The sequence below is a fragment of the Muntiacus reevesi genome, chromosome 4 (assembly GCF_963930625.1).
Source record: "Muntiacus reevesi chromosome 4, mMunRee1.1, whole genome shotgun sequence".
Classification (NCBI taxonomy): Eukaryota; Metazoa; Chordata; class Mammalia; order Artiodactyla; family Cervidae; genus Muntiacus; species Muntiacus reevesi.
In genome coordinates, this window is record NC_089252.1 from 107,264,330 (window position 1) to 107,277,264 (window position 12,935).

Consider the following 12,935-nt stretch of genomic DNA (forward strand, 5'->3'; position numbering starts at 1 on the left):
TCCCAACCCAACCACAATAAAGTACAAGAGGCTCTCACTGATGGGACACCTGATGAGTTGTCAGTGCTGGTCCCTTCACTTTTCTTGTGCCTTCCCCTTCACCCAGTTTAATCTTCCAGGGACCAGTGGAATTTTAAGCCCTTTAGCACCAAAATTTGTAAATGGAGATCCTTGGGTTTCAGGGATCTGTGGAGACTGAATGTGCTTGCAGTCTTTGATGTGTGTTGGCAGTTTTCTAGGGAGAGGACCCATAGCAAAGTAAGGACCTAGAAAATAAGTAGAGAACAGAAAAACAGAGAAAGTCAATAAAACTGAAAGTTGGTTCTATGAGAGATCAATAAAACTGACAAACCTTTAGCTACACTGACCATGGAAAAAGGAGAAGATTCTAATTACTAAAATCAGAAATGAAAGTGGGAATATTACTACTAATTTCACAGAAATACAAAAGATTTTCAGAGTAAATTACTATGAATAATTGTATGCCAACTTGGATAACCTAAATGCAATGGATAAGTTCCTTAGAAACACAAAACCTACCACGACGAAATAAGAAATGGAAAATCTGAATAGACCTATAACTAGTAAGGATATTGAATCAGTCATCAAAAGTCTCCAACAAAGAAAAGACCTGGCCCTGATGGCTTCACTTGTGAATTCTACCAAACATTTAAAGAAGACCTAATACCAATCCTTCTTAAACTTTTCCAAAAAATTGAAGAGGTGGAACACTTGCTAACTTATTCTATGAGGCCCTGATACCAAATCCAGATACAGACACTATAAGGAAACTGCATACCACTATCCCATATGATTACTGATGTAAAAATCCTCAACAAAATACTAGCAAACTAAATTTAGCAGCCTATTAAGAGGATTATATATCACAACCAAGTGTGATTTCTTCCTGAAATGCAAGGTGTTTCATCATTCTAAAATGGATCGATGTAACATAGCACATGAACGGAATGAAGGGGGAAAAACACATGATCATCTCAATTGTTGCAGAAAGGGCATTCAATGAAATTCAACACCTTTTCATGATTAAAACGCTCAACAAGGCTTCCCTGGTGGCTCAGTGGTAAAGAATCCGCCTGCCAACGCGGGAGACACACATGCCGAGGAGCAACTAAGCCTGTGCATCACAACCACTGAGCCCAAGAGTCACAGCTACTGAAGGCTGCACTCCCTGGAGCCTGTGCTCAGCAACAAGAAAAGCCACCGCTACAAGAAGCCTGGGCTGCAATTAGAGAGTAACCCCTGCTCGTTGCAACTAGAGAAAAGCCCACGCAGCAACGAAGACCCACTACAGCCAATAAACAAATCAATAAAATTATTAAAAATAAAAACACTCAGCAAACTAGGAACAGATGGAAACTACTTCAACATAATAAAAAAACATAAATTCAAAACCCATAGCAAAAATCATACTCAATGATGAAAATCTGAAGGCTTTTCTTCTAACATCAGAAACAGGGCAATGATGCCTGCTTTTGCCATTTCAGAACTGAAATTGATAACCAGAGCAATTAGGCAAGAAAAAGAAATAAAGGCATCCAAGTTGGAAAGGAAGAAGTAAAATAATCTCTGTTTGCAGATGGTAGGCCCTTATGTGTATAAAACACTAAAGATTCCACACAAGAAACTGTCAGAAGTAATAAATGAATTCAGAAAATTACAAACTGAATACGCAATTGTGTATTTCTATGTGGTAGCAATGAAATAAACAAGAAAAACAAGCACTGGCAAGGATGTGGAGAAATTTCAATCTTTGAATGCCGTTGGTGGGAATGTAAAATGGTACGGCTGCTATGGAAAACAGTATGGCAGTTGCTCAAAGAATTTTAAATGGAATTATCATATGATCCAGCAATTCCACTGCTGAGTATGTACCCAAAAGAACAGAAAGCAGATATTTGCATACCCATGTTCATAGCAGCATTATTAACAATAGCTAAAATGTGGAAGCAAACCAAGTGTCCATCAACAGATAAAACAGATAAACAAAAATATGATATAAATATACAATGGAATATATTCAACTTTACAAAGGAAATTCTGACATATGCTATAGTGTGAATGAACCTTGAGGACATTACACCAATGAAATAAGCCAGTCACAGAAAGACAAACACTGTGTGATTCCACTTACATGAAGCATCTGCAGTAGTCAAATTCATAGAACAGAGTAGAACAGTGGTTTCCAGGAGCTGGGGGGAGTAGAGAATGGGGTGAAGTGAAGTGAAGTGAAAGTCGCTTAGTCGTGTCCGCCTCTTTGCGAACCCATAACTGTAGCCTGCTAGGTGCCTCTGTCCATGGAATTCTCCAGGCAAGAGTACTACAGTGGGTTGCCAATTCCTTCTCCAGGGGATCTTCCTGACACAGGGATTGAACCCAGGTCTCCTGCATTGCAGGGAGATTCTTTACCGATTGAGCCACTAGGGAAGCATTGTTTAATGTGCACAGAGTTGCAGTTTTACAAGATGAAAAGATTTAAGATTATGGAGACAGACAGTGGTGATGGTTACACATTACGAATGTATTTAATACCACTGAACTGTACCCTTAAAATGGCTAAGATGGTCAATTTCCTGTTGTGTGTACTTTATTACAATTCTAAAGGAAAAAAAAAGCTAAGACTCACTAGGATCCAGAAACAATGTTCTATAGTTGGACGTGGAGCTTACAAACACATTGGGGAACTCAATATTGTTTAAGAGCAAAGTACCATCTTTTTCCTATAAAAAGGATTAATTTGTTTAGTAAGCATATTTGGGAGTTAAGTAACATAAACTTGGGTTTTCTCGATGGCTCAGTGGGTAAAGAATCTGCCTGCAATGCAGCAGACACAGGATATGCATGTTTGATCCCTGGGTCAGGAAGATCTCCTGGAGAAGGAAATGGCAACCTACTCCAGTATTCTTACCTGAAAAGTCCTATGGACTTGGAAAAAATCCTGTTGAGCCTGATGGGGCTACAGTCCAAGGGGTCGCAAAAAGTCTGACATGACTGAGTGACTAAGCACAAACATAAATTTGGTCTTTCAATAGCTATATGCCAACTGTCCTGGATTCTCTGACCCCTCAGGCAGCCTTTGTGGGTCCCAGACACATTCACTGCAGCCTTTGTCATGTTGTACAGCTGTTTGTGTGGCTGTCTCTCCTAGAAGCCTATGAACATCAGGCAGAACACTATTTCCTGCCCAGCACATGATGCTCAATGAATCAATGAAGGACTCAGCAAATGAGTGAACAGCAGGAGCGAGATGCACCTGCAGGTCTAAGGAGGCCAAGGGAAATCTGATTTGGGGTTCTTCCTGTGGCTCCCTTCATCAATTTCTCTTCCCTCCTTTGCAGCCTAGTCCTCACACCACCTGCAGGTAGCCTTCCCAGATTGCACCGAGCTACCACACTGAAGGTCTGGCTCTCCATCAGAGTTCCTCCTCCTCATCTCCCTTTCACCTGGAGGAGGCAGCCAGCAAGGGTTCACAAAAGGAGGCATGAGCGCCTACAATGGGTGTGAAAGGCTGGAGGAAGTCAGGTTTCTTGCTCCAGCACCTTCAATCCCAGGCCCTCAAAGGTGGGGAGCTGGCATGCTTCTCATGCCTCCCCAGGACAGGTGTCCCAACACCCGTGGAGGTCACAGGGCTGCTTCAGCCCCTCTGGGAAGAAGCTGTTGTTGTCCAAGGCAGCATCTTTACTAGGCTGCTGGGCAGCGGGGGGAAGGTTGAGTGCCACGGGCCAAGAAGTCCCTGGTGTGCTGGCTGAAGGCCCACCTCCAGTGCCTCCTTTCCAGACAGGAGCTCTGTTCTCTTTGTCCACAGAGCTGAGCAGTCTTGCACACTTAGTCACACAGTGTGTGACTGAGCCATAGCTTACTCATCTCTCAAAATGGAGCATGATGCCTACCCTCACAGGACTGATGAGGCAACACTTCGAAGAACCGCACAAAGTAGTGCTCAGAGCCTGGCAGGAGCCTGGACCGAGTGCAGAACTTCAGCCCCAATGGAGGTTAGCAACTGTCTCCCGAGGCCTGGCTGTAGCATCACCAGTCAAACCATGCGGCTGAGCTAGTGACAAAGCCTCTGGTGTCTCAGCATCCTGAGATAAAGAGTGGGCAGGGCCTGTTCCCACCAGCTTCCTCCCACGAGTGTGCACCTGAGAGGGAATCATGCGACAGAGATGGCTCAGAATAAAACATGAGAGTCGGTCCACATTGAGCAATCACCAGGGTCAGGCCAAGTCCTTTATGTCCATTAGATCATATAATCCTTGCAAACACCAGGGGGAGGGTACCAGTCTCTGAGTTTGTCAGTTTTACTTTATTTGCTTGTTTATAAATTAGACTCTTTCTTAGAGCAGTTTTAGGTTCACAGCCAAACTGAGCAGAAACTAGAGTTGCCCAAAACCTCCTTCCCCCACACATGTACAGCCTCCCCCATTAGCATCCCCCAAACAGAGGTGCGCTTTTCACAATCAATGAACCTGTGTTGACAGATCACTGTTACCCAGTGTCCACAGTTTGTGTTAGGGTTCATTCTTGGTGCCCGAACATTCTATGGGCTTTGAGAAATGTACAATGACAAGCATAGCTTTATTCTTTGATACCAATTTTATTTTTATTCGTACATGTTCAGTGGCTTCAGAGTACAAAACAAGCTTATATGGAAAACCTGACCTCTCTGCCTTTCCTAACCCCAGGCCCAGGCCCCAGTGGCATCCATCTTACATACCCAGGGGCCCACACAGTTGGCACCAGAGTACTAAGAATGTCAAAAGCAACAGGAGACAAAGTGCATTAGGGTCAAGGGGCCAAATGAGCTGAGTGCACCCTCTGCCCCAAAGGTCAACTCAGCATCTCAATGAAGACGTTAGAAAGATGTGTTAAAATCCTCACTTATTTCTTTAGAAGCCCCAGTGATCATTTTTGGAGTTTTGCTGGATGAGAGGAGCTAAGGAAGGGCGCTCTGATGAAAAGCTGCCTGGGTGGAGGGAGATTAAGGTTCTGGCTGGCTGCATGGCCTGGGAAAATTTCTCCCCTCTGGACTTTCAGGTGTTCGTGCAAAAAGCAAGGGTCTAGACAGGTAATCACTAGGGCCCTGTCTGGGCTGACGGACTGAGTTTGGGCTAACTGCTGCTAACAGCCCCATCTCTGGAGCTCTTCCTATGAGCTAGGTGTTCCTTGCAACCACACTCAATACTGCCCCGTTTGACAGATGAGGATGGATACTCAGAAGGGCTGTCAGGGCCACACAGCTAGAAAGAAATGGTCAAGATTCTGAGCCAGAGGGGATTTTCCTGGTGGCCCAGTGGCTGACTCTGTGCTTCCAATGCAGGGGGTGTGGGTTCGATCCCTGGTCATCCCTGGTAGGGGAGGTTAAGATCCCACATGTCTCTCTGCCAAAAAACCAAAACAAAACAGAAGCAATGTCCTAACAAATTCAACAAAGATGTTAAAAGTGGGCCACATCAAAAAATCTTGGAAGAGAAAAGATTCTAAACCAGAGTGCACATTCTCCTTCCCTGGGGCTGGATCCTTGAGCCTTTTGTCCTGCTTTTCCCAAAAGAGGTGCTCTGGAGTCTGTGTGGCAGGTAGATTGGTGTGAAGGTAGGTGGGTAAGAGGGGGCCCCATGGATTCCAGTGACAGCAGAGCCCAGCTTACTTGGCCTCCAGGATTTCAAGCCACTAGGCCCCACCTCAGGGTGAAGACCATTCCACCCAAATCCTGTCTGATGCTAATCTCTCCTCCTAGGCCATGGGTTCTCTGCCTTGGCTGTGAGTTAGTCACCTGGGGAGCTTTGGAAAATAAAGATGGCTGTGCCCCACCTGTAAAGATACTGGTTTGATTGGTGTGGAATTAATAAGGTCTTCGCACTGGTTGGTCAGAAGAGTGCCACAGGTGATTCAAATGTGCGGCCAGGGCTAGAAACCGCCATTAGTCTGTCTACTTACTGAGGGTCGCTGTTTGTTCCCTCACCATCCTGGCAAGAGTGAGTGTCTGCTCTTTGCCCTGCGGCCCCAGCCATGAAGGCAGGCAAAGCAGCCTGTGTTCCCAGCTACCACATAGCTGCCTTTCTCTGGAACAAGAGCCACAGCATCTCTACTCCGCTCTCCTGAATTTGTGGTCCTCCTGAGAGCAGCCAAGGACGTGATGCTTCTCAGAGATTCTCTGGAACAAAAGCGCCTGGAATCCAGGCCTCTACTGGCCTGTGGCGTGGAGAGTCCACCTTGCCCATGTCCCCTCTGCTCTGCATCTTAGGGAAGAGAAATGGGGAGCGCAGGGTTTGTCCCCCACTCAGGCGGCCCTGGGCCTTTTCCGGCTCTCAGATGAGGCTATCAGCTCCATGAAATCGGATACATTGTGTATTAAAAAACAAACAAACAAAACAACAATTCTTGAAGCTACAAGGGTGTCAGGAGAGAGTAAATCAAAGCTTGAAGGAAGAGAGTCTCCTGTTTGCTGCCTACTGACCTCAGCTACAGAAAGGTGCCTGGTGTGTTCCTGACTTAGGACTCCTATGTGGGTTTCGTGCCGCAGAGGGCTGGATGCTGCCTTTAGAGCCTGCAATGGAGAAGCAAAGTTCGCAGGAGAAGGTCAGGTAAGAGGGGGGCTGGGGATGCACAGGCAGTTGTAAATAAGTCAGAACCAGAAACTCGAAGCGATTTTGGGGAAGCTACTCGGGTCAGGGTTTCGAGGTGGCCACTAAACATGACATTTCCTGTTCTCATCCTCCTTGAAGCCTGGGCTTTGAAGCTTCATGGGCAGGCCAAACCTGGAAGGGTCTGGAAGTCATGGGGCATGTGTTTTTCCAAAACTGTGTTTATTGGAATTGTAGGGGGTTCCTCAGAATTGGTAGGGACTCTGGCACACTATGCCCTGCAATTTCCAATATGGTTCCTTTACCTACTTAATGAACAGGACATGATTTAAACTGGATTAAAAAAAAAATTTTGTGCTGAAATAATGCTACCAAAATTTGAAAACCATGGATCTAGTAAAGTTATGAGGAATGGGTGGGGAATCTCACCCAGAGTCACCCTTTAGTCACTCACCCCTCAGGCCAGGTCTATTCCCACAGCACACCCACGGGCCTCATGGAGTGGACAGCAGGAGGTTCTCTCTGGAGGCCTGGCTTGAATGCAGCAACAAAAACGGCCAAGAGAGGAGCCATGTGGGGAAGAGCCACTCTCCAAAGAATGAGCGACCCCAAGACCCAGACTTGCAGGCGCTCAGGGGCGGTGTGAAGCTGTCTGGGCTCAACTGTTAAAACCCCTCAAGATTCTAACCTGTTCTTACCTTCAGGGAAATGTAAGGCCTTGGCCTAGGAGGCGGGGCCCCTGATTCCAGGCTGCCCCACCATTTTCTGGGAACTTAGCCTTCTCTGTAAGGGGGGCAGCCGGGCTCGGTCACTCAGCTCCTAGACTGTGGGCCCCTGAGGACAGGGCCTGTCATCTCCAATGGGTGTTACAGTCTCAGTTCAAGGGACTCAGTTATAGGGCTAGGCACAGGAATCATTCACTTCACGGAAAGAGATTCATTCATCAGTTTTTAGAACAGGGCTCCTGGCAAGTGGCTCCCCCCACCCTCCCCGTACTCACCATGACCTTTGACAACAGTGGCTGACTTCCCACATTTCTTGGAGTGAGGCTTTCTCCTCTCTCCCGTTTCCTCTCCTGGGTTGGCTCCTCTGGGGGCAGGAATGTCAACACTCTGGAGAGAGTGAACACTGGGGACTTGCATTTCTTCTGACAGTCTTCTACCTCTGAGCAGTCCCACAGACGAAGGTGCTATCAAGGCTGCTTATTAACACCAACAGAATCTGGCCACGTGCACTTGCCCAAGAAGCAGGTGGAATCAATAAGCAGATGATCATGGATGGATTGTGCCGAGGGGAAGATCTGGTCCCCAGTTCAGATGGAGGTCTTAACCTCTCTTTGCCACGAAACCCCCAGAACATCAGTGATTAGGACCTCGGTATGTACTCAGCTGCGGCCTATGCTCCTTCCCCACTACCCCTGGCCCTTGTGGGATAAACCCACAGCCAAGCAGCCCCAGCTGCTCTCACTTCCTGGCAATGACCAGGATCTGAGACACTGCCTGCTTCCCTGGGTCTCCAACAGGGTCCTTCATTCCCTACAACCTGAGGCCCTCCAGACCCCTGTCCAGAGTCCAAAGGCCACTTCTGAATGAAGACTTCCATCCCCCCAAGTCATGCCCAGTAGTCCTTGGCTGTCCTGGTCTCTGGTCCTGGCAGGAGGCAGCCAGCTTTGTGACTTCACAAAAGGCCCCCTGTGACAAGTCTGGGCTGGTGAAGCAGGAGGTGGGCCGAGGGGCTCCCCTCAGGAACATCATGTGACTTTTCATGGAGAGACACCCCCTACCTCTGAGAGAATGAAGAAGTGCCTAATGGTGAGAGCCCGCGACATCCTCTGCACTTAGAAGCACACCACCCCTCCTCCACCCACATACCTTGATGGCTTCGGCTCCCAGGTCTAACTGAGCTCCTGCCCACATCTGCCAGTATCTCTCTGGGGTCCAGGTTCATCGCCACTGAGTTTGGGGGTGGGGCAGTTGGTGATTACTCCAGGTGGCGGTGGTGGGTCTCTGATCTCTGAATTGGGGGTTAGACCAGCTTCCGATCATCGAACAGTCATTCTGCTCCCAGCCTCCCCTTCCAGTGAAGGAACTGATGGGGTGGGAAGCTTTATCTGACCTGAGTCTTCATCATGGTCTCCCCAAGCAGTCCTCAGAGCACCTTCAAGTGATACTTAAAGGCCAGAGAGTCCTGAATCCTGTAGAAGCCTCATAGCTACAAACAGGCATTGTTAAAAGAGCAACAGAATCTCTCTTCAACGCTGACTTTACTGTTGTTTCTTTTCCGAAGGATTTACAATTCTAGAAACCTAAGGCAAGAGAGGCCGGGGCTGCTTTCTCCCTACCTCCCCTGCACCTGTTCACCAACCTTGAACTCTTACCTGGAGCACCGCCTCTGGGAAGAGCAGGGCCCCAGGAGTCAGCAAGGATGATGACGGGCAGCCAGGCTCGGGGATCTGACAGGTCCTGGGAGCGCCTGGAGGACAAAGTTTGGGCCTTTGCATGCTCCAGCCCCTGTGTGTGCTGTGCAGGTCCATTGGGAGGGTGGCCTGGGAACATAATCTCTGGCCATCCCCGTGGCCTCTACTTTGATTGTGACATCACCATCCAGCCAGAGGAGCCCAGGGAAAGGAGTAAGTGTGCCCTGAGCAGGATTCCAGATGCAGGCTTCATCTCAGCAGGGAGGAGGGTCGACAGACTGGTTTGGGGAGGGTGACATGGCCTTGACTGCCCTCACCCTTGATCGATAGCAGCCTTCTCAGACATGAGGAGGCCTAGGAGCAGATCCCCTTAAATCCACCCTCTGACCCACTCAGAGTTCTGTGCTGGGCCACAGAGTGGAAAGATGATCCCTAAGGATGTTTACCAGTGCGTCTGAAAATGTGCCTTAGGATTTTTCTTGAAAGGAGCTCATTTCTCATTTTGATGAGAAAAGCTTGAGCTCTTCAAGCAGGCAGTAATACAAGGAGCAAACAGAAATCAGCCAGGGCTGATGTGGTCCTGCAGGACGGCAGCAGGGACAGCCAGAGGCCAAGAAAAATTATGATAGAAATAGCCACCACTTAGCTAGCACTTCCTGTGTGCCAGGCCCCAAGCTGAGCACTTCACAGGCATGATCACATTTAGTCCTCATAGCAAGACTGGAAGGAGGCACTATTCCCATTCTCCAGCTGGAGAAACTGAAGCTTGAGAGGTGAAGATCAGGGTCCCACAGCCAGGCAACAGGAGCAGCAGCGTCAGGACTCGGAGCTGTGGACCTCCAAAGCTAGACTCAGCTGATGACCTATCTCTTTCTACAAACTTCCCAATGAAGAGGAAAAGAAACTTTTCTTTTCTGTGACCATCAGTGACAGGGTTCAAGAGACAACAGAGGACTTTGAACCTGATATCACCCAGATGAACTTTTAGATAAGGCAGCCTTGACTGCCTGGCCCCTCTAACCTTTAACGAGACCCACTGGGAGGCAGCTGTTCCTAACTATTTTGCAGATGATTTAAGCGAGACCTGGGGAATCACTGAGGGGAGTCCTGGCAGTGGTCTGTGGCTGAGCAGTAGTTCTGAGGTGGGATTGCTAGATAAAATATAGCATGTCCAGTTCCATTTTAATTTCAGATGAAGAAGAACTAAAAATAGAGAAGTCTGTCTTAAATATTGCAGGGAGCTCCTCACTCTGGCTGGGCCCCTGGTTACATGGGAGTTAGGGCAGGGTTGAAGGGGGGTTGCTGTTTCATTTCTTACCTGACTCCTGTGTGGGCTGGAGGCAGGGGCTGGGGGACTGACTTCTGGAGACTGCAGTGTCTGCAACTACTGGATGAGGTGCAGCCTTGGCGGTTTTTCACTCTGTGAAATGGAATTAGTGGACTTGGATGCAGTCATGCAGGGGTGCTTGCTTTGCACACTGCCTCTGAAATGAGGGCAGTGTTCCATCTTTATAGGGGGCTGTAGGGGGCTCCCAGGAAGGGGGAAGGCACCCAGGGAATGATTAGAATTCCCTTTTGGCCGAGGTTGGGGTCCCCGGAGCTTGGACCTGTTACTCCTGGACACTTGCAGTAGTCTTGTTCAACCAACAGCAGAGTGGGAAGAGATGTGGGGGAGAGGAGGAGGCACAGGAGTTGTGATGGGAGCACCTGGGTTCAGTGAACATGGAAGCATGTGATGGGAGAGAAGGGGAGGTGGAAAAGGGAAGAGGGAGGGATAGGGGAGACAAGGGGAAGGGGAGGAGAATGCCAAAGTGCAGAGGACTTGGTGTTATCACTTTTTTCCTAGCCCAGTGCATGGGCATGTGTGGGGATGAAGGCCGGATGGAGCATACCTGAGTCTGGGGGACTTGGTGCTGAGCTCCTCTTGCCCTCCCTCTGCCACTGGGCAGCCCTGCAAGCATGACTTCTTGCCCTTTGAAGCTTCTTTCTGAGGTGCACCACAGCGGAAGACAGGCAGAGGCAGGGCGGAGGGAGACAAAGTCCAGAAATGTTGTTCCAAAGAGGCCAAGGAATCTCTTTTTCCAATGACTCAGGCGTGATGCGCCAGGCCAAGCTGAGAGTGTGGGCCCGATTATTTGTAGCTTTGTGTTCACCATGTACTTAAGTGTGAAAAGGCTGGCTGTGAGGACTGGTGGCAGTGCGCGGGAGTGCTTGAGTCTCTGGCACCTGTGCTTGACCTATGAAATGTGTCAGTGTGTATGAAATGTGTGTGTAGCCCAGGGGAGTCTAGGAGTGCCTACAGATGTGTGGCAGTGTACGTGGGGAGCTTTTGGCAGAGGTAGGGGGGCCGCAGGCATTACAGAACAGATTATGGAGGGAGCAGTTGCTAGACAGGCTCTGAATTATCTCCTGTTCTGCTTCCACCGCCCCCTGGGCCCTGGCTTCTCCAAAGGGCCTCTGGGATATACCCCTTATTCCCATCATTTATCCAGCACCCCAGGCTGATTTTCTGAAGATGAGCAGCGCCATCTGGTGGCAGGCTGAGGCTGTGACAGGAGTAGAGGAACTGGGAACCTGGGTTCCTGCAAGAGGTCTGCCTTTCAGGACCCCAGTCAGTGGGGAAGCTGCACCGCACTGGCTGGCTCATGGATAGAGGGAGGGTATCTAAGGCTTGAATGCTCCATGCTCATGCATTTTGGGTTCATGGTCCACGGAATCACAGCATGAAAGTCAGCTGCAGGAGTGTTGGAAGACAGATGTAGGAAAGTTATTGGTCCACAGCCTCTGCACCGACAAACCTGGGCCCCATTCCATGGGGAACCAATCTGGGCTCAGATTTCTCCTCTGTGGAGGTGGCGAACTGTACCTACCCTGTGGGGGTGGTAGTGAGGGTTGTGTGGGTAAAACACTTGGCTCAGAGCTATGAAGTCAAAGGAAATGCTAGTGGCTATTACTGAGATAGGCAAAATCCCAGAGGCATAGAGAACAGAACTGTGTGGCATTGCAGAGAGGTGACATGTCTGCGTGCTGCCACCCAACATTCTAGAATTTTGTGCCTGAACATCAGCTGTTTAAAGTTACAAACCTAAGTGAAGGAGGGAGGTCTCTTCTTAAAGGCGGGTAACGCGATCCTGTGAGCAACAGAACTAAGAGACCCAGCATCCAGGCTCAGGCTAGCTTCTTACTAGCTATGGAACCTGAGCATGGCAGCAAACTTGCTGTGTCCCATTTTTCCCATGTGAAATTGCTGTGAGGACGCCATAAAAATGCGTAGGAACTTGCTCAGGACTCCTAGGAATAAAGGCTGGGTAGGATCTCCGTTAGGGAGAGAGTATGCCCAGTTGTGATGCTTACCTTTCACGTCTCCAAAAAGGGATCCCAGAGTCGGAGTCAGGAGTCCTTCTGGTTCTGTTGCTAATTGGTTGTGTGATGTTAGTCAAGTCACTCACACTCTCGGTCTCACTTTTCCCAGCTGCAAAATAAAGAAATTAGATGACGTCCGAAGTCAGCTCTGCCTCAATCTATTTCCTTTTGATGCTTTCCTTTTCTCTGCTTCACATATAATACCTAGGATGAATTTTTTTTTATTCTACAGGCTAGGTCTTGAACAGAAAGACAAAAACCAAAGCCTTTTGTTTAATGAGTGCCGTGATTTCTCACACGCTTTGGGAAATATTTTCTTAGATCCTGGTATGTTCTAGGTCCAATGGAGCAAATGGGAGACTAAAAGACTTTACATGTCACACAGGGCCGAATAAAGTACTGAGAAGGTACCCAGCAGTTCCGGTGTTGGCCTGGGAGGATCGAGTCTCACTTTTCGCTTCCGTCTTCCTGAGCAGCCAATAAGTACGTAGCAGTTCGCGTTTATACTAAAACTACAAGCCCCAGAAGTCAACGCGCGGGGCATAATGCCCACGCGC

The 12,935-nt window shown here is 48.6% G+C and overlaps 1 long non-coding RNA gene across 3 annotated transcripts; it reads right to left on the reverse strand.

The window, feature by feature from the left end:
• Positions 1–4,645: 4,645 nt before the first annotated feature.
• Positions 4,646–12,759, reverse strand: LOC136167812 (uncharacterized). Of its 3 annotated transcripts, XR_010663112.1 has the most exons (6): positions 12,370–12,759; positions 10,334–10,435; positions 7,600–9,071; positions 7,054–7,133; positions 6,473–6,562; positions 4,646–5,396 (listed from the first exon to the last, which is right to left on the reverse strand). It is a non-coding gene; the product is annotated as an uncharacterized lncRNA (long non-coding RNA). The 3 variants fall into 3 exon arrangements; XR_010663111.1 differs by having other exon boundaries at positions 4,646–6,562; XR_010663110.1 differs by having other exon boundaries at positions 4,646–7,133.
• Between the last annotated feature and the right edge of the window lie 176 nt (positions 12,760–12,935).